The following is a 24,334-nucleotide window of genomic DNA, read 5'->3' as shown; positions in this document are numbered from 1 at the left end:
TGAAGTAAACTTGGAGACATGTGATTATATGTTGTGTTTTCCTACCACAAATGCTCATATTGTTTTATACAGATTTTAAAATCTTGGAGTGTGCAGTTATGCGTAACAGACTTTGGAATGCTGTTCCTTTCATTCAAGGTCTACAAGATGCCATCTAATTTCCCCATTAATCTCCCTATGCCTATCCACTATTTAAACTTACTGGCTGCAAGTCAATGAAGGACTTTCTGGTCTCATTGAAGCTGGGTCAGAATGTCTTCCTGCCTATCTTGTAGACTGGTGTTGGGAGGACCACTGGCTGGTACTCCGCAACCTGATTTGCCGGAAAGTTGAGCCACTTGATCATCTGGGCTTCCCTCTCACATTTGACTCTGTTGTGAGTATTCAATTAATTATAAATTCCTTTTAACAATCAGTTTTCAAAATACACAACAGATCTTTCAACATGCACCTAGCAAGACCCAGCTACTGTTCAAGCTTAGTGTTTTGCCTGGTGTGTCCACAGTCCTATGTATTCATGTGTGTGTCCCGATGACCTCCACTCGTGAATATAAAAGGTGTTGTTTACAGAATACTCACTCTGTGTAAGGCTTTTATGTTCTTTAACGTCAGGCTATAGTCGAGTCGTCCAAAAGCAAGACTGTTTCCTGGTCCATCTCTTCCGCTGCAAAAGAGAGGGTAAAAGGGAAAGTGGGTACCTAATCAGTTGCAGAACTGAATGCATTAAACCGAAATGTGACTTCCGCATTTAACCCAACCCCTCTGAATCAGAAAGGTGTGGGGGGCTGCCTTAATTGACATCTTCGCCCGGGGAGCTGTTGTTGTTGGGGGTTAACTGCCTTGCTCAAGGGCAGAACAGCAGATTTCTCCACCTTGCTGGCTCGGGGATTCGAGCCCAACTCTCTTAACCGCTAGGCCAAACTGCTAGGGGAGAGATTTTAAGGAATAGATTCACCCACATTTCTAAATTAAAACCTTTGAGGGAAGGGTTGATAAGCCAGGTGAAATGGTTGAACAAAGGGAGTGGGGAAAGAGCTAAATTAATAGGGACAGCAGTAGCTTTGAGATTAGAAAGGCAGGCTGATATTCAAACCCCCGAGCTGCCTGCAGGGAAATCTGCAGGGAGTGATCTGTCAGCCAGAGGGTTACCATCTACAATATCTCTGTATACTGTACTACCTACTGTTGTTGTGCCCTTGAGCAAGGCACTCCTTAGTGCCAATGAGCTGCTCCCAGCCTGTGATTTGTGTCAGGTTGTTCATTGTGACAGTATATTTGTGCAAATGACCAATATAGCAAGTATGGTAAAATGGCCAGACTATTTATGGAGCTGTGCATATACAGTTGAAGTCGGAAGTTTACATACACTTAGGTTGGAGTCATTAAAACTTGTTTTTCAACCACTACACACATTTCTTGTTAACAAACTATAGTTTTTTCGGGAAGTCGGTTAGGACATTTACTTTGTGCATGACACAAGTCATTTTTCCAACAACTGTTTACAGACAGATTATTTCACTTATAATTCACTGTATCACAATTCCAATGGGTCAGAAGTTTACATACACTAAGTTGACTGTGCCTTTAAACAGCTTGGAAAATTCCAGGAAATGATGTCATGGCTTTAGAAGCTTCTGATTGGCTAATTGACATCATTTGAGTCAATTGGAGGTGTACCTGTGGATGTATTTCAAGGCCTACCTTCAAACTCAGTGCTTGACATCATGGGAAAATCAAAAGAAATCAGCCAAGACCTCAGAAAAAACATGGTAGACCTCCACAAATCTGGTTCATCCTTGGGAGCAATTTCCAAATGCCTGAAGGTACCACGTTCATCTGTACAAACAATAGTATGCAAGTATAAACACAATGGGACCAAATATCCATCTGCAAAAGTGAAGTTTTGCTTTGATGTCAAATCAATTCATATTGTTGCTAGCTACCTACCTTAGCTGTTGTGCTAGCTAACATGCTACTGAACCATGACACTAGCCTATTGACATGGTATTAAAAGACAGCAACATATTCACCCCAAAATATAAGAATTTAGGCAAATCATTGGTTAGATAGCTAGCTACCCATCACATGAATTGTGCAAAAAATATGATAGCTGATGTAAGCTAGCTAAACGCTAGCCAGTCAATCAGTGGCGCTGACAGATTGAAACGGGTATCAACAAAATGTGTTTCACTCTATCCCATAAAACATGCCATTGCTAAGTAGGCATATTTTAGCAAATAAAATGTTTAAGTTTATTAGGAAATGTAATTAATAGGTTAGACACTCACTGAAAGAATTGTCTGCCAGAAAGAAATCCTCTGGTGAACTTTTTGCCACTAGTGGCAATAAATATTATTGTTGCCAAAGGTTTGCCACAGATTCACCACTAGTGGCAACATTTTGTGGAACACTATTTAGTTTGCAGCAAATTTGCCACAAACTTGCGGGAAGTTTGCAGCAACAAATTCGTTTTTGTAAGGGAACTGGAGGGAACATTTTGAACTTGTTATTTTTGATATAACAATTATTATTATTTTATTTTTTTGGGGGGGTGGGGTAGGGGGCGGGTAGAAGGATTACTTTTATCCTATCCCAGGTATTCCTTAAAGAGGTGGGGTTTCAAGTGTCTCCGGAAGGTGGTGAGTGACTCCATTGTCCTGGCGTCGTGAGGGAGCTTGTTCCACCATTGGGGTGCCAGAGCAGCGAACAGTTTTGACTGGGCTGAGCGGGAGCTGTGCTTCCGCAGAGGTAGGGGGGCCAACAGGCCAGAGGTGGATGAATGCAATGCCCTCGTTTGGGTGTAGGGACTGATCAGAGCCTGAAGGTACGGAGGTGCCGTTCCCCTCACAGCTCCGTAGGCAAGCACCATGGTCTTGTAGCAGATGTGGGCTTCAACTGGAAGCCAGTGGAGTGTGCGGAGGAGCGGGGTGACGTGAGAGAACTTGGGAAGGTTGAACACCAGACGGGCTGCAGCGTTCTGGATGAGTTGTAGGGGTTTAATGGCACAGGCAGGGAGCCCAGCCAACAGCGAGTTGCAGTAATCCAGACGGGAGATGACAAGTGCCTGGATTAGGACCTGTGCCGCTTCCTGTGTAAGGTAGGGTCGTACTCTACAAATGTTGTAGAGCATGAACCTACAGGATCGGGTCACCGCTTTGATGTTAGCGGAGAACGACAGGGTGTTGTCCAGGGTCACGCCAAGGTTCTTTGCACTCTGGGAGGAGGACACAACGGAGTTGTCAACCGTGATGGCGAGATCATGGAGTGGGCAGTCCTTCCCCGGGAGGAAGTGCAGCTCCCTCTTGCCGAGGTTCAGCTTGAGGTCGTGATCCGTCATCCACACTGATATGTCTGCCAGACATACAGAGATACTATTCGCCACCTGGTTATCAGAAGGGGGAAAGGAGAAGATTAATTGTGTGTCGTCTGCATAGCAATGATACGAGAGACCATGTGAGGATATGACAGAGCCAAGTGACTTGGTGTATAGAGAGAATAGGAGAGGGCCTAGAACTGAGCCCTGGGGGACACCAGTGGTGAGTGCACGTGGTGCGGAGACAGATTCTCGCCACGCCACCTGGTAGGAGCGACCTGTGAGGTAGGTCGCAATCCAAGAGTGAGCCGAGCCGGAGATGCCCAACTCGGAGAGGGTGGAGAGGAGGATCTGATGGTTCACAGTATCAAAGGCAGCAGATAGGTCTAGAAGGATGAGAGCAGAGGAGAGAGAGTTAGCTTTAGCAGTGCGGAGAGCCTCCGTGACACAGAGAAGACCAGTCTTGAAACCTGACTGCTTTGGATCAAGAAGGTCATTCTGAGAGAGATAGCAAGAGAGTTGGCTAAAGACAGCACGCTCAAGAGTTTTGGAGAGAAAAGAAAGAAGGGATACTGGTCTGTAGTTGTTGACATCGGAGCGATCGAGTGTAGGTTTTTTGAGAATGGGTGCAACTCTTGCTCTCTTGAAGACAGAAGGGACATAGCCAGTGGTCAAGGATGAGTTGATGAGCGAGGTGAGGTATGGGAGAAGGTCTTCGGAAATGGTCTGGAGAAGAGAGGAGGGGATAGGGTCAAGTGGGCAGGTTGTTGGGCGGTCGGCCGTCACAAGTCGCAAGATTTCATCTGGAGAGAGAGGGGAGAAAGAAGTCAAAACATAGTGTAGGGCAGTGTGAGCAGGACCAGCGGTGTCATTTGACTTAATAAATGAGGATCGGATGTCGTCAACCTTCTTTTCAAAATGGTTGACGAAGTCATCCACAGAGAGGGAGGAGGGAGGGGGAGGAGAAGGTGGCAAAGAGCTTCCTAGGGTTAGAGGCATAGGCTTGAAATTTAGAGTGGTAGAAAGTGGCTTTAGCAGCAGAAACAGAGGAAGAAAATGTTAGAGAGGAGGGAGTGAAAAGATGAAAGGTCGGCAGGAAGTCTAGTTTTCCTCCATTTCCGCTCGGCTGCCCGGAGCCCTGTTCTGTGAGCTCACAATGAGTCGTCAAGCCACGGAGCAGGAGTAGAGGACCGAACCGGCCGGGAGTATAGGGGACATAGAGAGTCAAAAGATGCAGAAAGGGAGGACAGGAGGGTTGAGGAGGCAGAATCAGGAGATTGGAGGGAGAAGGATTGAGCAGAGGGAAGAGATGATAGGATGGAAGAGGAGAGAGTAGCGGGAGAGAGAGAGCAAAGGCCGCGACGGCGCATTACCATCTGAGTAGGGGCAGAGTGAGTAGTGTTGGAGGAGAGCGAGAGAGAAAAGGATACAAAGTAGTGGTCGGAGACTTGGAGGGGAGTTGCAGTGAGATTAGTAGAAGAACAGCATCTAGTAAAGATGAGGTCAAGCGTATTGCCTGCCTTGTGAGTAGGGGGAGACTGTGAGAGGGTGAGGTCAAAAGAGGAGAGGAGTGGAAAGAAGGAGGCAGAGAGAAATTAGTCAAAGGTAGACGTAGGGAAGTTAAAGTCACCCAGAACTGTGAGGGGTGAGCCATCTGCAGGAAAGGAACTTATCAAGGCGCTGTATCAAACTTTAACACACGCTATATCAAATAAAATCTAATTTTGTCACATGCACAGGATACAGAAGGTGTAAATGGTACAGTGAATGTGTTACTTGGATAGTAGCAATATCAAAAACAGAAATATTTCATAAATATTTAATCATTATTAGATGACGCTTACCCGATACTCGTCTAAATTGATGGGTCATGTGAAGGAAATGCTATAACCACCCCCCAGCCACATCTAGCTAAGTGGATGGGTCACTATTGTCTAGACATGTACACATGTTCATGAAGTACAATAGACGGCCGTAATCACCCCCAGACACACCTGGCTAATTTGATGGGTCATGTAATAATCTGTCAGAAGAGTCTTTTGTTTAGACATTGTGATGTCACGAGAGGCTGTGTCCTGGAGGGACGTTACATCCCCCTGAGATGGCTGCAAACCCAGACAGCTATGGCTCCATCTGCTGGTATGGTCGGGAACTCCAACCCTCTATGGCCAATCTTCCCACGCAGCTGAAACCAATCAGGAGCTGATGAGCTGAAGGTTTGGGGAAGTGAAGAGACACAGTCTCCAAGCTGGGCTCTCTGGAGGACAAGAGTGCTGCACGTCCACTTCCATGAGGAATATAAGGATTTGGAGATACTTACCTTTGGGAAATACTCACCTTTGGATATATGCACCTGTGGAAATACGTGTGGGACATTTGGAAGGACGTTTTGCTGGGTTGGCCACTAGCTGCAACGTGGAATACAGTAAGACTGGGGAAAAGTTATTTGAGCGAGGGAGAGTTATGATTTTGGATGTGGAAGAGACATCCCTGAACTGTTAACCCTTAAAGAGCCACAAGAGAACAGAATTGTGTTATACTTTCGTTAGTTTCCCAAGACCTTTAATAAAATCCTTGTTTTGATTGAACCTGGTCTCCTTGCACTACTTGAGCAATCCCGCTGAAAGCTGTGTAGCCTCTCGTGACATCACAGATGGTGGAGAATACAGGCACGCTCAAGCGTTAATAGTGCATGTCAGAGGAGGATACCGAAGGTTTGATCACCCAGTTTTCCAAGTTGGCCGTAGGCTCCCCGCCCGACTGAAATGGAGGACATATTGAAAGCCCTTGTTGCTGGCCAGCAAGCCCAGAGGCAAGCAAACGTGGCTCTCTTGGAGGAGCAAAAGAAAGCCAACCTTCTGAAGGCAGAGGAATTGCAGTTGCAGAGACAGAGGGTTGTCCAAAATACCCGCCCAATAAAGGCAAGTGACTTTATATCTAAGATGGGAGCTACCGATGACATTGAGGCATACCTGCATGCATTTGAGGCCACGGCCACTAGGGAAGCCTGGCCCAAGCAACAGTGGGTTGGTCTGTTAGCCCCCCTTTCTAACCGGGGAATCGCTGAATGCTGTCCGGGACCTGGGCCCTGACCAGGTTACTGACTATGATGCCCTGAAGTCTGAGATCCTCAGCAGATATGGACTCACAAAGTTTGGTATGGCCCAGCGCTTTCACAGTTGGACCTTCCAACCAGACCAACCTCCTCGGGCGCAGATGCATGAACTTGTCCGAATCGCAAGGAAATGGCTGGATCCGCAGAGGAATACAGCAGCGGCGGTGGTGGAGGCCGTTGTGGTGGATCGTTACCTACGCGCCCTGCCTTATGAGGCAAAACGGTTCATCAGTCAACAGGCCTTGACCACGGCTGATCTGACCGTGGAAGCTGTGGAAAAGTACCAGGCCACAGCGGAGATGCTGAATGCTTCCCGAAAAGACCCCAGGAGTGCGGCCCCACCACAAATGGGGAAAACCCGTCCAAAGGACCCCAAGGTCTCGAACCCCGCCGCGTCAGGACTTATCCCGGCTCCAGGGGGGAGCCAGAAACCAGGCGGGTCCAAGAAGAGTACACCAGGATGGGGAACCTCGACAGTGTTACCGGTGTGGGGAGATGGGACATATCTCCTGGCAGTGTGGGAAACCAGCCGATGAACCTATGCCCACTGCGGAGTCCTCCAGCTCAGCACCCACACATCGTTTGCCTCGCTCTTGGGAGTCGTAGATGGCGGCCCAGATCGACCCCCCACCTGCCCGGTAACTGTGAATCACCATGATGTGGAGGCCTTACTGGATTCTGGTAGCCGGGCCACCCTGGTGCGTAAGGATTTGGTGGGCCCAACGTGTCTGACCCCGGGGAAAGTCCTCCCAGTTTCCTGTGTCCATGGGGACACCAGAGAATACCCCATTACTGAACTTACAATGACCAGCACACGGGGAACCATACACACGACGGCGGGGGTGGTTGATTCCCTCCCCGTCCCTGTCCTAATTGGACGAGACTGCCCAGCCTTTTACCCACTCTGGAGAGAGTCTCAGGAGAGGATAACCCGAGTACCTCGGAAACGGAGAGGCAAGACTCATCCTGGGAAGGCTCCGGTGCAATCCTCCGAGTTACTCACTCCCGCCCGGGCTCTGATAGGGATGGCAGGTGCCCAGACCGACACAGAGACGGAGCTACAGAATCTGGACAAAGAACTGTCTGGTCTGAAGGGGACCGCTGAGAGGTATCGTTTGTTAAAGCAACAGTTAGACATGAAGACAGAAGAGTTAGATATCCTCCAGGCTAAACTCCAACAGAGCTCCTTCCCTAAGCAACAGGAGGAGCTGGAGAGGCTGCGCAGGACCATCGAGGAGTGTGAGGAGACCCTGCGCAGTAGTAAGGAGGTCCAGAAGAAGGCAGAGGAGAAGTACAAGGTGTTGGAGAACAAGATGAAGAATGCGGAGGCAGAGAGAGAGAAGGAACTGAAAGCTGCTCAACAGAAGCTAAACTCTGCTAAAACCAAGGCTGATGCGTTCAGTAAGAAACTCAAGGAGCGACAACAGGAGGCTGAGTCCCTGGTCCTAGAGTTGGAGGAGTTGAAGAGAGAGCAGTCTGGCAAGCACCACGGCAATGCGGACGCCCTCTCCCGGCGTGATGCCTTCTTCGCTGCCTTTACCCCGACGAGGACGTCGGTCCCGAGGAGGGGGATGTGTGATGTCACGAGAGGCTGTGTCCTGGAGGGACGTTACATCCCCCTGAGATGGCTGCAAACCCAGACAGCTATGGCTCCATCTGCTGGTATGGTCGGGAACTCCAACCCTCTATGGCCAATCTTCCCACGCAGCTGAAACCAATCAGGAGCTGATGAGCTGAAGGTTTGGGGAAGTGAAGAGACACAGTCTCCAAGCTGGGCTCTCTGGAGGACAAGAGTGCTGCACGTCCACTTCCATGAGGAATATAAGGATTTGGAGATACTTACCTTTGGGAAATACTCACCTTTGGATATATGCACCTGTGGAAATACGTGTGGGACATTTGGAAGGACGTTTTTGCTGGGTTGGCCACTAGCTGCAACGTGGAATACAGTAAGACTGGGGAAAAGTTATTTGAGCGAGGGAGAGTTATGATTTTGGATGTGGAAGAGACATCCCTGAACTGTTAACCCTTAAAGAGCCACAAGAGAACAGAATTGTGTTATACTTTCGTTAGTTTCCCAAGACCTTTAATAAAATCCTTGTTTTGATTGAACCTGGTCTCCTTGCACTACTTGAGCAATCCCGCTGAAAGCTGTGTAGCCTCTCGTGACGTCACAACATGTATTTAGCTAGGTAGCTAGCTAAACAATGAACCGGCATAATCCCAACTCATTCTACTACCAATACCAACATTGTCATAGCTGTAGTATGAATCTGCAGGTAGCTAAAGCTAACAAACTAGGTTCAATGTTAGCTAGCTAACATTAGGCTATAACTAGCAATACAAATGGATTTCTGACTCAAATAATATTACTACACAGATCATACACGTAATATTAGCTAGCGAGCCAGCAAGCTAATGTTTGCTAGCTAACTAACAGTACACTTTAACTTGCAATAAAAATGACTTTCTGACTAAATTAGAAACATATCTGAAAATGTAGCTAGACTGTTACCCGTATACGTGGATGGACCTTTCACGGCAGACTGGAAACATTTAACTCTGTTTTGTTTGTAGCTACATTTTGTTTGGCCAGCGTTGTGTCAAGTCACTCTGGTTCACACTGACCGTGGCGTGTGCAGAAAGTAGCCCATCACTTTTTCCAACTGATCTGTCGATAGCGCCTGCTAAATTCAGGGCATCAAGGTTGAGAAAAGTAGCTAAAATTGTGTAGTTCTCGATGGCTAACGTTATATCTTTCAAAAATGGCGCAGTAGAAAAGACTATCAACACATACTGAACAGCTCACGTTATAGACAGAAGCATGCTACATGGCAGACCAATCCGAACACATTTTATGGCATGTCCAGCCCATCCATTATCTCAGCCAATCATTGCTAGAGGGAAGGTTCCGGTCTATTTCTGTGGCTAAACCAACTAGGGTCGTAATTTAACAATTGTATTTGTATTTATGGATGGAATACACGTTTGTTATTATGGCACATGAACGTTCATATGTTTCAGAAGGCATTTCTGCCCAAAAACACGTTTACGTTTAAATGCCGCTCCTGTGAAGTAGTGACGTGCGACATATGCCTAGTTTCTAGAAACGAGTCACATATGGCTCACTGCAAATCGTGTTACTGAGTGGACAATGATTTTCAATGGTCTTGCGAGATGAAACAGATATGTCTCCTTAAACGCTTCTGTTTTCGACATGAAAAGAGATGGAAGAGACCTGATTTTAGTTTGAGAGAATACTGTACGAAGCAGTTCATATGGATTCCTTGATGCTCTTGAAGAGTGCATGTAACAAATTACTTTAATGTGTGCTTTTGCCTTGTAATGCAAACAGTGAATTGTTAATAACACAAAACAAATCATAAGGCTAGGGAAATGTATTGACAAATATTACAACAACAAGCAACACTCAAACATGACGGAGGATAAACGAGGAGAATCAATCTCCAAGAGAAAACACGACTCCTCGACGGATACAGATGATTTATGCTTTTCACCACTGGGACTGGTAAGTGTGGAAAACGAAATGTTGAAGTCGATAAATTGGGCATACTAGAGTTGGTCAGTAAGGATGTAAAGGAGTTGAAGGTGAGTCTTGAAATGAGTGACGAAAAAGCAGCGATAATGGAGAAAGATACAAAAAAGCTGAAAGGGACAGTTACTAAGATAGAAACGGACGTTAAGGAACTTAAAAAGAAGAACAACTTTCTGAGAGAAGCCTTACTAGACATACAGACAAGATCGATGAGAAAAAATCTAGTACATACGGGTATCCAAGAAAAAGGAGAGTTTACCGAAAAAATGTGGAGGAATTCTTTCTTACAGCGCTTCAAATCCCACTCGATGCTGTCGATAAAATCCAACTCGAACGTGTACACCGTTTCGGACAAAGAGGACAGAGATATGAGCGTCCAATCGGTGCCAAATTTGCTTTCTTTAAGGATAAAGGAATGGTTAAAAGCCTAGGTAAAAGACTTGCTGGCACGAAAATAGGCATGAATGATCAGTTCCCGAGGGAGATTGCAGAACGGCGCAAAGTTCTGTACCCAATCTTCAAGGAAAATAGATTAAAAGGGAAGCGTGTTGCTCTCGTAGTCGATAAACTGTATGTTGACAACCAAATGTTCCGCGACACAAAGACTACTCCATGGCTATTCTGAAAGTTATAATAGAGGAGTCGAATAATGGAACACCCAATACTAGCCATGGTAGGGATTGTAATAATAAAGCACATTTATAGTATTTATAGTATTTTATAAAGGGATAAGATGGTATTGCAAGAAAGGATAACAAGCAAAATAATACATCTTGAAATATAACTAATTAGAATACAAGTACTCAATCAACATAGTGGAGATAAAAACATAGCAAACAGAAGACATAGAAGGTACAGTATGTGGGTATGTGTGGATGTATTGTGATGGAAGGAGTGCTGTGCGTTTTTGTGTTTGGAAAAGTGTGGCGTTAAGTGAGTGAGAAAGGAAATGGTTGCATATCCCAGAACCAACGTGTGTCTGTGAGCAGGGGTTGTGAGAGAGAGCTTTCCATTTTGTGCAGATGAGGGATATATATATATCTATTTTTATTTATTTATTGTCCTATCATGATGGAACGGTCCCCAACCCTATATCCTAGACACCCACCTGAGCGACCCATACACCAAAGAGAAGTCCACATCTGTATTATGGCCCTGCTGTAAGTTGCCTATATGCAGCCAAAACAGAAAGATAAATGCGGTCAGAGACCTACTAGAGCAGCACCGCCCCCTCAAGATTCTGAGCATGCCTGGCAGGGTTGGTCCTACAAGCCAGAGCCCCCTGATGGGAGAACATAATATACAAGGAAATTCTCAAAGCTGCTAATGAGAACCTTGAAGACCTTGTACCTAGCCGGTGGGGATTCAGGTGGGGTACCCCCACCCAGGTAGTGGCAGTGCTGGCAACACTGGCTGCAGTAACCCATGGGGAGGGGGCATATTATTGTGGCCCTGGTGGCACAAAAATAATCAAAGGTCTGACTGCACGGAGATGCTTGTGAAAAATGGTTACAACGGGGGACCAGAGTGTTTGTGTTTCAGGGGAAGAGGGTGCACTCGATCCCTCCGATGTCAACAACTACAGACCAGTATCCCTTCTTTCTTTTCTCTCCAAAACTCTTGAGCGTGCCGTCTCTAGCCAACTCTCCTGCTATCTCTCTCAGAATTACCTTCTTGATCCAAACCAGTCAGGTTTCAAGACTGGTCATTCAACTGAGACTGCTCTTCTCTGTGTCACGGAGGCTCTCCGCACTGCTAAAGCTAACTCTCTCTCCTCTGCTCTTATCCTTCTAGACCTATCCGCTGCCTTTGATACTGTGAACCATCAGATCCTCCTCTCCACCCTCTCCGAGTTGGGCATCTCTGGCGCTGCTCACGCTTGGATTGCGTCCTACCTGACAGGTTGCTCCTACCAGGTGGCGTGGTGAGAATCTGTCTCCGCACCACGTGCTCTCACCACTGGTGTCCCCCATGGCTCAGTTCTAGGCCCTCTCCTATTCTCTCTATACACCAAGTCACTTGGCTCTGTCATATCCTCACATGGTCTCTCCTATCATTGCTACGCAGATGACACACAATTTATTTTCTCCTTTCCCCCTTCTGATAACCAGGAGGCGAATCGCATCTCTGCAGGTCTGGCAGACATATCCGTGTGGATTTCGGATCACCACCTCAAGCTGAACCTCGGCAAGACGGAGCTGCTCTTCCTCCCGGGAAAGGACTGCCCGCTCCATGATCTCGCCATCACTATTGACAACTCCATTGTGTCCTTCTCCCAGAGTGCAAAGAACCTTGGCGTGACCCTGGACATCATCCTGTCGTTCTCTGCTAACATCAAAGCGGTGACCCGATCCTGCAGGTTCATGGTCTACAACATTCGCAGAGTACGACCCTACCATACACAGAAAGCGGCACAGGTCCTAATCCAGGCACTTGTCATCTCCCGTCTGGATTACTGCAACTCGCTGTTGGCTGGGCTCCCTGCCTGTGCCATTAAACCCCTACAACTCATCCAGAACGCTGCAGCCCGTCTGGTGTTCAACCTTCCTAAGTTCTCTCACGTCACCCCGCTCCTCCGCACACTCCACTGGCTTTCAGTAGAAGCCTGCATCTGCTACAAGACCATGGTGCTTGCCTACTGAGCTGTGAGGGGAACGGCACCTCCGTACCTTCAGGCTCTGATCAGTCCCTACACCCAAACAAGGCATTGCGTTCATCCACCTCTGGCCTTCTGGCCCCCCTACTTCTGCGGAAGCACAGTTCCCGCTCAGCCCAGTCAAAGCTATTCGCTGCTATTCGACACTTGAAATCCTACCTCTTTAAGGAATACCTGGAATAGTATAAAGTAATCCTTCTACCCCCCACCCCCCCATAAAAGAAAGAAAGTAGTTGTCCCACTGGCTATCATAAGTTGAATGCACCAATTTCTAAGTCGCTCGTCGTAAATCAGGTCCTGTCTTGAGTTGGGCTCTGGGATATAACAACCGTTGAGAATCTGAGCTTATGGTTGATTGTGGAGGAAAGGGGTTGAGTGTGTAAGAGTATGTGCCTGTGTGTGTGTGTGTGTGTCCCACATCTGTTGCAAGGGGGTAAGGATGTTAGGGAGAATATAGAATGAACCACAATAATTGTTTGCTAAAATAATAATTGCTTGACAAAAATGTAATGTAATACAATGGCAATCCGTGATATAGGTAACAATCCTTCGCATGAACTGACGACATTATTACGCATATTAATTGATAATGATGGAAATTAAGATATGCAAGATATTTGAATAGATATATATTTTTAATAGCTATGTATATATTGAGGTGAGAGCATTGGAAATGCTTTTGGTGGTTGACCTGCTTCTGTTTTGTGGGTGGCACTGTGTGCTGTTTTTGAAGGATGGGTCCTGGCCTCTCGGGGGGCCTAGGGATCCGGGGGGATGGGGGTGGTATGTTGATCACTGGGATCACAACCCAACTTGGGATGGAGAGGGGCATTAGCGGGGGAAATAGTGGATAACAATTGGAGGGTTACTTAGTAGCATTGCAAATATCATGGTACAGCTATATGGACAATCAATCACTATTGTATTTTTTATTGGTAAATTTACAAACATACACTAACATTCAAAAGTTTGGGGTCACTTAGAAATGTCCTTGTTTTCCATGAAAACATACATGAAATGAGTTTGAATAGGAAACATAGCAAAATGAATAGGAAATGTAGTCATTGACAAGGTTAGAAATAATGATTTTTTATTGAAATAATAATTGTGTCCTTCAAACTTTGCTGTCGTCAAAGAATCCTCCATTTGTAGCAATTACAGCCTTGCAGACCTTTGGCATTCTAGTTGTCAATTTATTGAGGTAATCTGAAGAGATTTCACCGCATGCTTCCTGAAGCACCTCCCACAAGTTGGATTGGCTTGATGGGCACTTCTTACGTACCATACGGTCAATCTGCTCCCACAACAACTCAATAGGGTTGAGATCCGCTGACTGTGCTGGCCACTCCATTATAGACAGAATACCAGCTGACTGCTTCTTCCCTAAATAGTTCTTGCATAGTTTGGAGCTGTGCTTTGGTTAATTGTCCTGTTGTAGGAGGAAATTGGCTCCAATCAAGCGCCGTCCACAGGGTATTGCATGGCGTTGCAAAATGGAGTGATAGCCTTCCTTCTTCAAGATCCCTTTTACCCTGTACAAATCTCCCACTTTACTACCACCAAAGCACCCCCAGACTATCACATTGCTTCCACCATGCTTGACAGATGGCATCAAGCACTCCTCCAGCATCTTTTCATTTGGTCTGCGTCTCACAAATGTTCTTCTTTGTGATCCGGACACCTTAAACTTCAATTTGTCTGTCCATAACACTTTTTTCCAATCTTCCTCTTTCTAGTGTCAGAGTTCTTTTGCCCATCTTAATATTTTCTTTTTATTGGCCAGTCTGAGATATGGCTTTTTCTTTGCAACTCTGCCTAGAAGATCAGCATCCCGGAGTCGCCTCTTCACTGTTTTACATTTAAGTCATTTAGCAGACGCTCTTATCCAGAGTGACTTACAAATTGGTGCATTCAACTTATGATAGCCAGTGGGACAACCACCCTATTATTATTTTTTTGTAACTGTTGACGTTGAGACTGGTGTTTTGCGGGTACTATTTAATGAAGCTGCCAGTTGAGGACCTGTGAGGCGTCTGTTTCTCTAACTAGATACTAATGTATTTGTCCTCTTGCTCAGTTGTGCACCGGGGCCTCCCACTCCTATTTCTTTTCTGGTTAGAGACAGTTTGCGCTGTTCTGTGAAGGCAGTAGTACATAGCGTTGTACGAGATCTTCAGTTTCTTAGCAATTTCTCACATGGAATAGCCTTCATTTCTCAGAACAAGAATAGATTGACGAGTTTCAGAAGAAAGTTATATGTTTCTGGCCATTTTGAGCCTGTAATCGAACCCACAATTGCTGATGCTCCAGATACTCAACTAGTCTCAAGAAGGCCAGTTTTATTGCTTCTTTAATCAGCACAACAGTTTTCAGCTGTGCTAACATAATGGCAAAAGGGTTTTCTAATGATCAATTAGCCTTTTAAAATATACTTCTCCCATGGGCAAAGAAACTCAAAAGGGGTGATGATATTAATTAACAGTAATTTCGATCCGAATGTGCGAATTGTCCAAACCGATCCGCAAGGTAGATGGATGATTTTAAATATGTTATTGGACCATAAACAGATATGGTTCATTAACCTTTACGGACCAAATACTGAAGATCTGCACTTCTTTGACAATATATATATAATACATTATCAACCCTGCAAGCAATACAATACTATTATTATGGTGGGAGATTATAATACTGTTTTAAAATAGCTCAATGGACCGTAAAGGAAATCCCACTACAAACTATCACCCTCATGCTCTTAAGGAAATCATGAATGTCATTGAAACATTAGAACTAGTAGACACAGTGGGGAAAAAAGTATTTAGTCAGCCAACAATTGTGCAAGTTCTCCCACTTAAAAATATGAGAGAGGCCTGTAATTTTCATCATAGGTACACGTCAACTATGACAGACAAATTGAGAAAAATCCAGAAAATCACATTGTAGGATTTTTAATGAATTTATTTGCAAATTATGGTGGAAAATAAGTATTTGGTCACCTACAAACAAGCAAGATTTCTGACTCTCACAGACCTGTAATTTCTTCTTTAAGAGGCTCCCCTGTCCTCCACTCATTACCTGTATTAATGGCACCTGTTTGAACTTGTTATCAGTATAAAAGACACCTGTCCACAACCTCAAACAGTCACACTCCAAACTCCACTATGGCCAAGACCAAAGAGCTGTCAAAGGACACCAGAAACAAAATTGTAGACCTGCACCAGGCTGGGAAGACTGAATCTGCAATAGGTAAGCAGCTTGGTTTGAAGAAATCAACTGTGGGAGCAATTATTAGGAAATGGAAGACATTCAAGACCACTGATAATTTCCCTCGATCTGGGGCTCCACGCAAGATCTCACCCTGTGGGGTCAAAATGATCACAAGAACGGTGAGCAAAAATCCCAGAACCACACAGGGGGACCTAGTGAATGACCTGCAGAGAGCTGGGACCAAAGTAACAAAGCCTACCATCAGTAACACACTACGCCGCCAGGGACTCAAATCCTGCAGTGCCAGACGTGTCCCCCTGCTTAAGCCAGTACATGTCCAGGCCCGTCTGAAGTTTGCTAGAGTGCATTTGGATGATCCAGAAGAGGATTGGGAGAATGTCATATGGTCAGATGAAACCAAAATAGAACTTTTTTGGTAAAAACTCAACTCGTCGTGTTTGGAGGACAAAGAATGCTGAGTTGCATCCAAAGAACACCATACCTACTGTGAAGCATGGGGGTGGAAACATCATGCTTTGGGGCTGTTTTTCTGCAAAGGGACCAGGACGACTGATCCGTGTAAAGGAAAGAATGAATGGGGCCATGTATCGTGAGATTTTGAGTGAAAACCTCCTTCCATCAGCAAGGGCATTGAAGATGAAACGTGGCTGGGTCTTTCAGCATGACACTGATCCCAAACACACCGCCCGGGCAACGAAGGAGTGGCTTCGTAAGAAGCATTTCAAGGTCCTGGAGTGGCCTAGCCAGTCTCCAGATCTCAACCCCATAGAAAATCTTTGGAGGGAGTTGAAAGTCCGTGTTGCCCAGCGACAGCCCCAAAACATCACTGCTCTAGAGGAGATCTGCATGGAGGAATGGGCCAAAATACCAGCAACAGTGTGTGAAAACCTTGTGAAGACTTATAGAAAACGTTTGACCTGTGTAATTGCCAACAATGGGTATATAACAAAGTATTGAGAAACTTTTGATGAAAATTACAGGCCTCTCTCATCTTTTTAAGTGGGAGAACTTGCACAATTGGTGGCTGACTAAATACTTTTTTCCCCACTGTACTACTTGATAGAAAAGGTATAATCTTCGTAAATGATATCATAGGTAGGGCTGGTGGAGTTATGTGCACATGCAGCAAACAAAAACATATGGAAATGTCTGCTCTACCCAAAATTACAACCAAATAATTGCAGCAAAAAATGGAATAGGAAAGTGGAAGGGGGAAAAAGTAAGGGACTTCTCTGTCGGCTTTGCATTAAAGAACATAATTGGTTAAAGAAAATTGTGATAAATAATGAAGTATACCAGTTTAATTTAAGGACCAAAGGATTGACAGCCATCCCATATAGATTGCAAAATAGTTGGGAAGAGATTTTTGACATACCGATTCCATGGCATGGTGTTTATGAACTGATATGCAAAACGACGCCGGATTCAAAACTTAGAATTTTTCTATTTAAATGATTATACAAAATTCTTGCTATCAATAGAATGTTATTTATATGGGGGATACAATCTTCCCAGCTCTACAGATTTTGCTGCGAAGAGACAGAATCATTAGATCATTTGTTTTGATACTGTCTATTTGTAGCTTGTTTCTGGTCACAGGTCCAGGAATTGCTGAAGTATTGCAATATTTACCCGGAGCTAACCCTGCAGATAGCACTACTCGGTGATCTGAAAAGTCATAGTCAGTCGATCAATATTATAATAATACGTTTAGCAAAACATTTTCATTTACAATCTGTAGAAACAATTAGAATAGAAGGGTTGAGAACTTTTGTGAAACATAACAGTACGGTTGAAAAATATATGGCAAATCCAATATGGATGGGGTTAGGCGATAGATGTGAGGTGTTGAATGGAGCTGAAGGAAGGGACTAATAACAACTAACAACAACGAATAACAACAAGATAACTAATGTAAAGCATACTGTGTCCATAATAAGTATATAGGTTATAGGTTGAGAGATTTTGTGAAAGAGCAAAGTTACATATACACATACATATACACATACATATACACATATATACAGTGGCTTGCGAAAGTATTCACCCCATTGGCATTTTTCCTATTTTGTTGCCTTACAACCTGGAATTAAAATTCATTTTTGGGGGGTTTGCATTATTTGATTTAAAAAACATGCCTACGACTTTGAAGATGCAAAATATGTTTTATTGTGAAACAAACAAGAAATAAGACAACTTGAGCGTGCATAACTATTCACCCCCCAAAAAATCAATACTTTGTAGAGCCACCTTTTGCAGCAATTACAGCTGCAAGTCTCTTGGGGTATGTCTCTATAAGCTTGGCACTTCTAGCCACTGGGATTTTTGCCCATTCTTCAAGGCAAAACTAATCCAGCTCCTTCAAGTTGGATGGGTTCCGCTGGTGTAAAGCAATCTTTAAGTCATACCACAGATTCTCAATTGGATTGAGGTCTAGGCTTTGACTATGCCATTCCAAGACATTTAAATGTTTTCCCTTAAACCACTCGAGTGTTGCTTTAGCAGCATGCTTAGAGTCATTGTCCTGCTGGAAGGTGAACCTCCGTCCCAGTCTCAAATCTCTGGAAGACTGAAACAGGTTTCCCTCAAGAATTTCCTTGTATTTTGCGCCATTCATCATTCCTTCAATTCTGACCAGTTTCCCAGTACCTGCCGATAAAAAACATCCCCACAGCATGATGCTGCCACCACCTTGCTTCACTGTGAGGATGGTGTTCTCGGGGTGATGAGAGGTGTTGGGTTTGCGCCAGACACAGCGTTTTCCTTGATGGCCAAAAAGCTGAATTTTAGTCTCATCTGACCAGAGTACCTTCTTCCATATGTTTGGGGAGTCTCCCACATGCCTTTTGGCGAACACCAAACGTGTTTGCTTATTTTTTTCCTCAAGCAATGGCTTTTTCTGGCCACTCTTTCGTAAAGCCCAGCTCTGTGGAGTGTACAGCTTAAAGTGGTCCTATGGACAGGAACTCCAATCTGCGCTGTGGAGCTTTTCAGCTCCTTCAGGGTTATCTTTGGTCTCTTTGTTGCCGCTCTGATTAATGCCCTCCTTGCCTGGTCCGTGAGTTTTGGTGGGCGGCCCTCTCTTGGCAGGTTTGTTGTGGTGCCATACCTGATCTGTACTTCTCCACTCTGTCCCTGACCTGTTTGGAGAGCTCCTTGGTCTTCATGGTGCCGCTTGCTTGGTGGTGCCCCTTGCTTAGTGGTGTTGCAGACTCTGGGGCCTTTCAGAATAGGTGTATACATACTGAGATCATATGACACTTAGATTGCACACAGGTGGACTTTATTTAACTAATTATGTGACTTCTGAAGGTAATTGGTTGCACCATATCTTATTTAGGGGCTTCATAGCAAAGGGGGTGAATACATATGCACACACCACTTTTCCGTTATTTATTTTTTAGAATTTTTTGAAACAAGTTATTTTTTTCATTTTCACTTCACCAATGTTGTGTATGTCCATTACATAAAATCAAAATAAAAATCAATTTAAAATCAGGTTGTAATGCAACAAAATAGGAAAGACACCAAGGGGGATAATACTTTTGCAAGGCACATATATACACTGCTCAAAAAAATTAAGGGAACACTAAAATAACATATATCTGAATGAATGAAATAATCTTATTAAATACTTTTTTCTTTATATAGTTGAATGTGCTGACAACAAAATCACACAAAAATTATCAATGGAAATCAAATTTATCAACCCATGGAGGTCTGGATTTGGAGTCACCCTCAAAATTAAAATGGAAAACCACACTACAGGCTGATCCAACTTTGATGTAATGTCCTTAAAACAAGTCAAAATGAGGCTCAGTAGTGTGTGTGGCCTCCACGTGCCTGTATGACCTCCCTACAACGCCTGGGCATGCTCCTGATGAGGTGGCAGACGGTCTCCTGAGGGATCTCCTCCCAGACCTGGACTAAAGCATCCGCCAACTCCTGGACAGTCTGTGGTGCAACGTGGCGTTGGTGGATGGAGCGAGACACGATGTCCCAGATGTGCTCAATTGGATTCAGGTCTGGGGAACGGGCGGGCCAGTCCATAGCATCAATGCCTTCCTCTTGCAGGAACTGCTGACACACTCCACATGAGGTCTAGCATTGTCTTGCATTAGGAGGAACCCAGGGCCAACCGCACCAGCATATGGTCTCACAAGGGGTCTGAGGATCTCATCTCGGTACCTAATGGCAGTCAGGCTACCTCTGGCGAGCACATGGAGGGCTGTGCGGCCCCCCAAAGAAATGCCACCCCACACCATGACTGACCCACCGCCAAACCGGTCATGCTGGAGGATGTTGCAGGCAGCAGAACATTCTCCACGGCATCTCCAGACTCTGTCACGTCTGTCACATGTGCTCAGTGTGAACCTGCTTTCATCTGTGAAGAGCACAGGGCGCCAGTGGCAAATTTGCCAATCTTGGTGTTCTCTGGCAAATGCCAAACGTCCTGTACGGTGTTGGGCTGTAAGCACAACCCCCACCTGTGGACGTCGGGCCCTCATACCACCCTCATGGAGTCTGTTTCTGACCATTTGAGCAGACACATGCACATTTGTGGCCTGCTGGAGGTCATTTTGCAGGGCTCTGGCAGTGCTCCTCCTGCTCCTCCTTGCACAAAGGCGGAGGTAGCAGTCCTGCTGCTGGGTTGTTGCCATCCTACGGCCTCCTCCACGTTTCCTGATGTACTGGCCTGTCTCCTGGTAGCGCCTCCATGCTCTGGACACTACGCTGACAGACACAGCAAACCTTCTTGCCACAGCTCGCATTGAGGTGCCATCCTGGATGAGCTGCACTACCTGAGCCACTTGTTTGGGTTGTAGACTCCGTCTCATGCTACCACTAGAGTGAAAGCACCGCCAGCATTCAAAAGTGACCAAAACATCAGCCAGGAAGCATAGGAACTGCAGAAGTGGTCTGTGGTCACCACCTGCAAAACCAGTCTTTTATTGGGGGTGTCTTGCTAATTGCCTATAATTTCCACCTGTTGTCTATTCCATTTGCACAACAGCATGTGAAATGTATTGTCAATCAGTGTTGCTTCCTAATTGGACAGTTTGATTTCACAGAAGTGTGATTGACTTGGAGTTACATTGTGTTGTTTAAGTGTTCCCTTAATTTTTTTGAGCAGTGTATATATTTTCCTTTATTACTTTCTAACCCTACCACCCTTCCCCTAATTAGAGTAAACTAGTGAACAACAACACGTAGGCCTCTACTTCCAGCTTATACATACTATATACATTTTATGGACACAGTATATTTTAGTAGTTACATTTTGTTTGTTTTTACTCCTGTCCTTCCTCTACCCTCAACCTCTCCCATCTATTTCTGATGTCCATCCGGTTTGATTTATATTTGCCATATCTTTCAAACTGTGCTCTTTCACAAAAGTTCTTAACCTTCATGTTTTACGGACACAGTATGTTTTACATTAGTTATCTTGTTGTTATTAGTTGTTATTAGTCCCAACCTTCAGCTCCATTCAACCCCCCGGATGCTGGAGGAGGTGTTGCCAATCCTCACAGCATGTGGTCTGCCCGTCAGGAAGTCCAGCATCCAGTTCTAGAGGGTGGTTTCCAGACCCAGGGCTCTGAGCTTGGTGACGAGCTTGGAGGTAACAATAGTGTTGAATACTGAAGTGTAGTCAATGAACAGTATTCTCACGTAGGTGTTCCACTTGTCCAGATGTGTTAGGGCCGTGTGAATAGCGATGGAAATGGCATCTTCCATGGATCTGTTGGAGCGGTAGGCAAATTGGAGTGGGTCCAGTGTGCCTGGCATGCTGGCCTTAATGTGGGCCATGACCAGCCTGTCAAAGCATTTCATGATGACCAGGGTGAGTGCAACGGGGCGATAGTCATTTGGGCATGTCACCTTGTTTTTCTTGGGCACTGGGACGATGGTGGTCTCCTTGAAGCAGGTGGGGACTACAGACAGGGGCAGGTTGAAGATGTCCGAGAAGACACCAACCAGCCAGTCAGCACACACTCTGATGTGGCCAGGGATGCCATGTGGGTCGGCGGCTTTGTGAGTATTCACTCTTTTGAGAGTCAGCCTTGGAGAGGGAAAGTACCTGGTCATCGTTTTAAGATTGTCTGGGAGGGAGGCATCGGTGGGCGCCACACAGCTGGATTTGCCTTTGGATTACAAAGTGATAGTCTTAAACGTGATTAATAGATTTCTTTAATCTATTCTAACAGTAACTGGTAGCCAGTGTAGAGAAGCTGTGCAGTTAAAAGATGAGCTGAAACATTTTTAACTAACTGTAGATGATGGAGTGAGTTCTGCGACAGGTATACAAAGAGTTATAATAATCCAGGCATGAGGAAATAAGCATCTATACGTTTCTCCAGATTAATGACTGGGATAAAAGACTTGACTTTAGCTATATCTCTTAGATGATAAAAGCAGGACTGGACAACCTTTTTTTACATGCAGCTCGAGGTTTAGGTCAGGGTCAAAGAAGACACCAAGGTTTCTGGCCATATGCTTTACATTAGTGGATAAATGTCCAAGGTTATCTACTATCTGAGTTCTAGCAAGGTGGGAGCCAAATACAACAACCCCATTTAAAAAAATCCCCATAAAAAATCTGTCTGTTTAAGCTAGAGATATCTGCATTGGATGCGTCTCAATCCACTGCATGCGCTGATTTCGCACTCATCTCTGGTGAAGGTGACAGAGCTAGAGTGGTGTTTGATAGACCATGAGACATCCCGAAAATGTGTCTTCTTACAAAATCGTCTGAAGGTCCGCGATACCAGTTGAAAAAATTAATGGAAGTATATATGGAGACTGTTTAGTGCTAAAAATAAGGGGTTAAATACATGTACAAAAAATGTAAGACAAATGTTTCCTGATCTTTCAGATATAGGACAGACACTTTAAAACAAACTTCCTTTTGATATTTTGGGGGGACTATCTGTTGTTCCATGTAGTGAATCTGTTATTCAATGTGTTTGTATGGGCTAATAGCGGTAATGTCACGCCTACTCCTGCTCCTTCCCTCCGGCGCTCGACGTCGCCGGTCTACTAACCAACTATTATTACGCACACCTGTTCCCCATCATTACGCACACCTGGTCATCATTTACTCCATGATTACTCCCCCTTTATTTAGCCCTCAGTTGACATCAGTCATTAGGCAGTATTGTTTTCTCTCACGTTCTGTACGCGTCTCATGTTTGTTCATCGGTATTGTTTCTTTATTAAACTCACCTTCTGCACCTGCTTCGTAAATGTTACAGAATACTACCTCTGAAAAATGGAAGCAGCAGAGGATAACAACATATTCCAGACAGTCAAGGAACATGGTCATTACATTTACATTTTAGTCATTTAGCAGACGCTCTTATCCAGAGTGACTTACAGTTATTGAGTGCATACATTGGTCATCTACTCCACCAACACCACGACCAGCTGGCGCAACTGGGTACAGCAGTGGAGGAGGCCCTCCGCATTCTCCACTGCCTCGACACCACCAGCGAGGCTTTCCATACCCCTAACAGAGGGCCTCCTACCACGGGTCGTCACAGTGAGCCAGTCCCCCAGCCTACCCAGCCGTCCACCCAGGTCAGTGATGCCCGACTGTCCCTTCCGGAGAAGTATGACAGTACTCCATCGAAATGCTGTTGCTTCCTACTCCAGTGCTCCCTCTATTTCACCTATCAGATGGTAGCCCCCACCACTGAGAGGTCCAAGGTTGGCAGGGTCATTAACCTGCTGACCGGACGGGCATTGGAGTGGGCTACGGCCGTCTGGGAGAGAGGACAGGAGGACCTAGGTTCCTATGAGAGGTTCATGGCTCTGTTCAGGGCGGTCTTCAACCATCCTCCAGAGGGCAGAGTGGGAGGTGAGCAACTTCTCTAACTCCAGCAGGGTGCCCAGACTGCTGCGGAGTACGCCCTCACCTTTCGTACTGTGGCAGCCTCCAGCGGATGGAATGAGCCGGCGCTCCGCACTCTGTTCCGGAGAGGACTGCGCGAAGAGGTCCAGACAGAGTGGCATGTCGGGATGACAACCTATCCTTGGACGTCTTTATCGCAATGGCCATCCGTCTGGATAACCTTCTTCGGGAGCGCTGGTGCCCACCTTGCCTCCCTCCTTTGGCTGTCCTGAGACTGAACCCATGGAGGTAGGGGCCACACACCTCTCTGCAGCATCGTCGGAGACAGCTGGGGCTCTGTCCCTATGCTTCAGCGGTGTCCGGTGCATCCTAACCCGGGGTCCACTAGAGCAGAGGGGCGGCCACGTGATCTTCCATCTCCCAGGGTAGACGTGAGTTTTCCATCGTTTTCCGCCAAACCCTTTCTGGTTCCATTTCACTGGCTGGCTGTCCCTCAGGTGTTGTCTCTACAGCTCCAGGCCTTCGCCTCCGCCCTGAACATAAATTCATACCCACTCTCCTTTTCCTGTCCAAGCCCTGGATAAGCGACCATTGGGATCAGGCACAACTACGCA

The 24,334-nt window shown here is 45.6% G+C and overlaps 1 pseudogene; it reads right to left on the bottom strand.

Annotated features, from left to right (window-relative positions):
* The window catches only part of LOC121535892, a 91,668-nt pseudogene extending 67,787 nt beyond the window's left edge, over nucleotides 1-23,881 (bottom strand).
* Nucleotides 23,882-24,334: the final 453 nt, after the last annotated feature.

The sequence above is a fragment of the Coregonus clupeaformis genome, chromosome 2, assembly GCF_020615455.1.
Source record: "Coregonus clupeaformis isolate EN_2021a chromosome 2, ASM2061545v1, whole genome shotgun sequence".
In the NCBI taxonomy this organism is placed as follows: Eukaryota; Metazoa; Chordata; class Actinopteri; order Salmoniformes; family Salmonidae; genus Coregonus; species Coregonus clupeaformis.
This window is presented reverse-complemented; position numbering and strand designations above follow the sequence as displayed.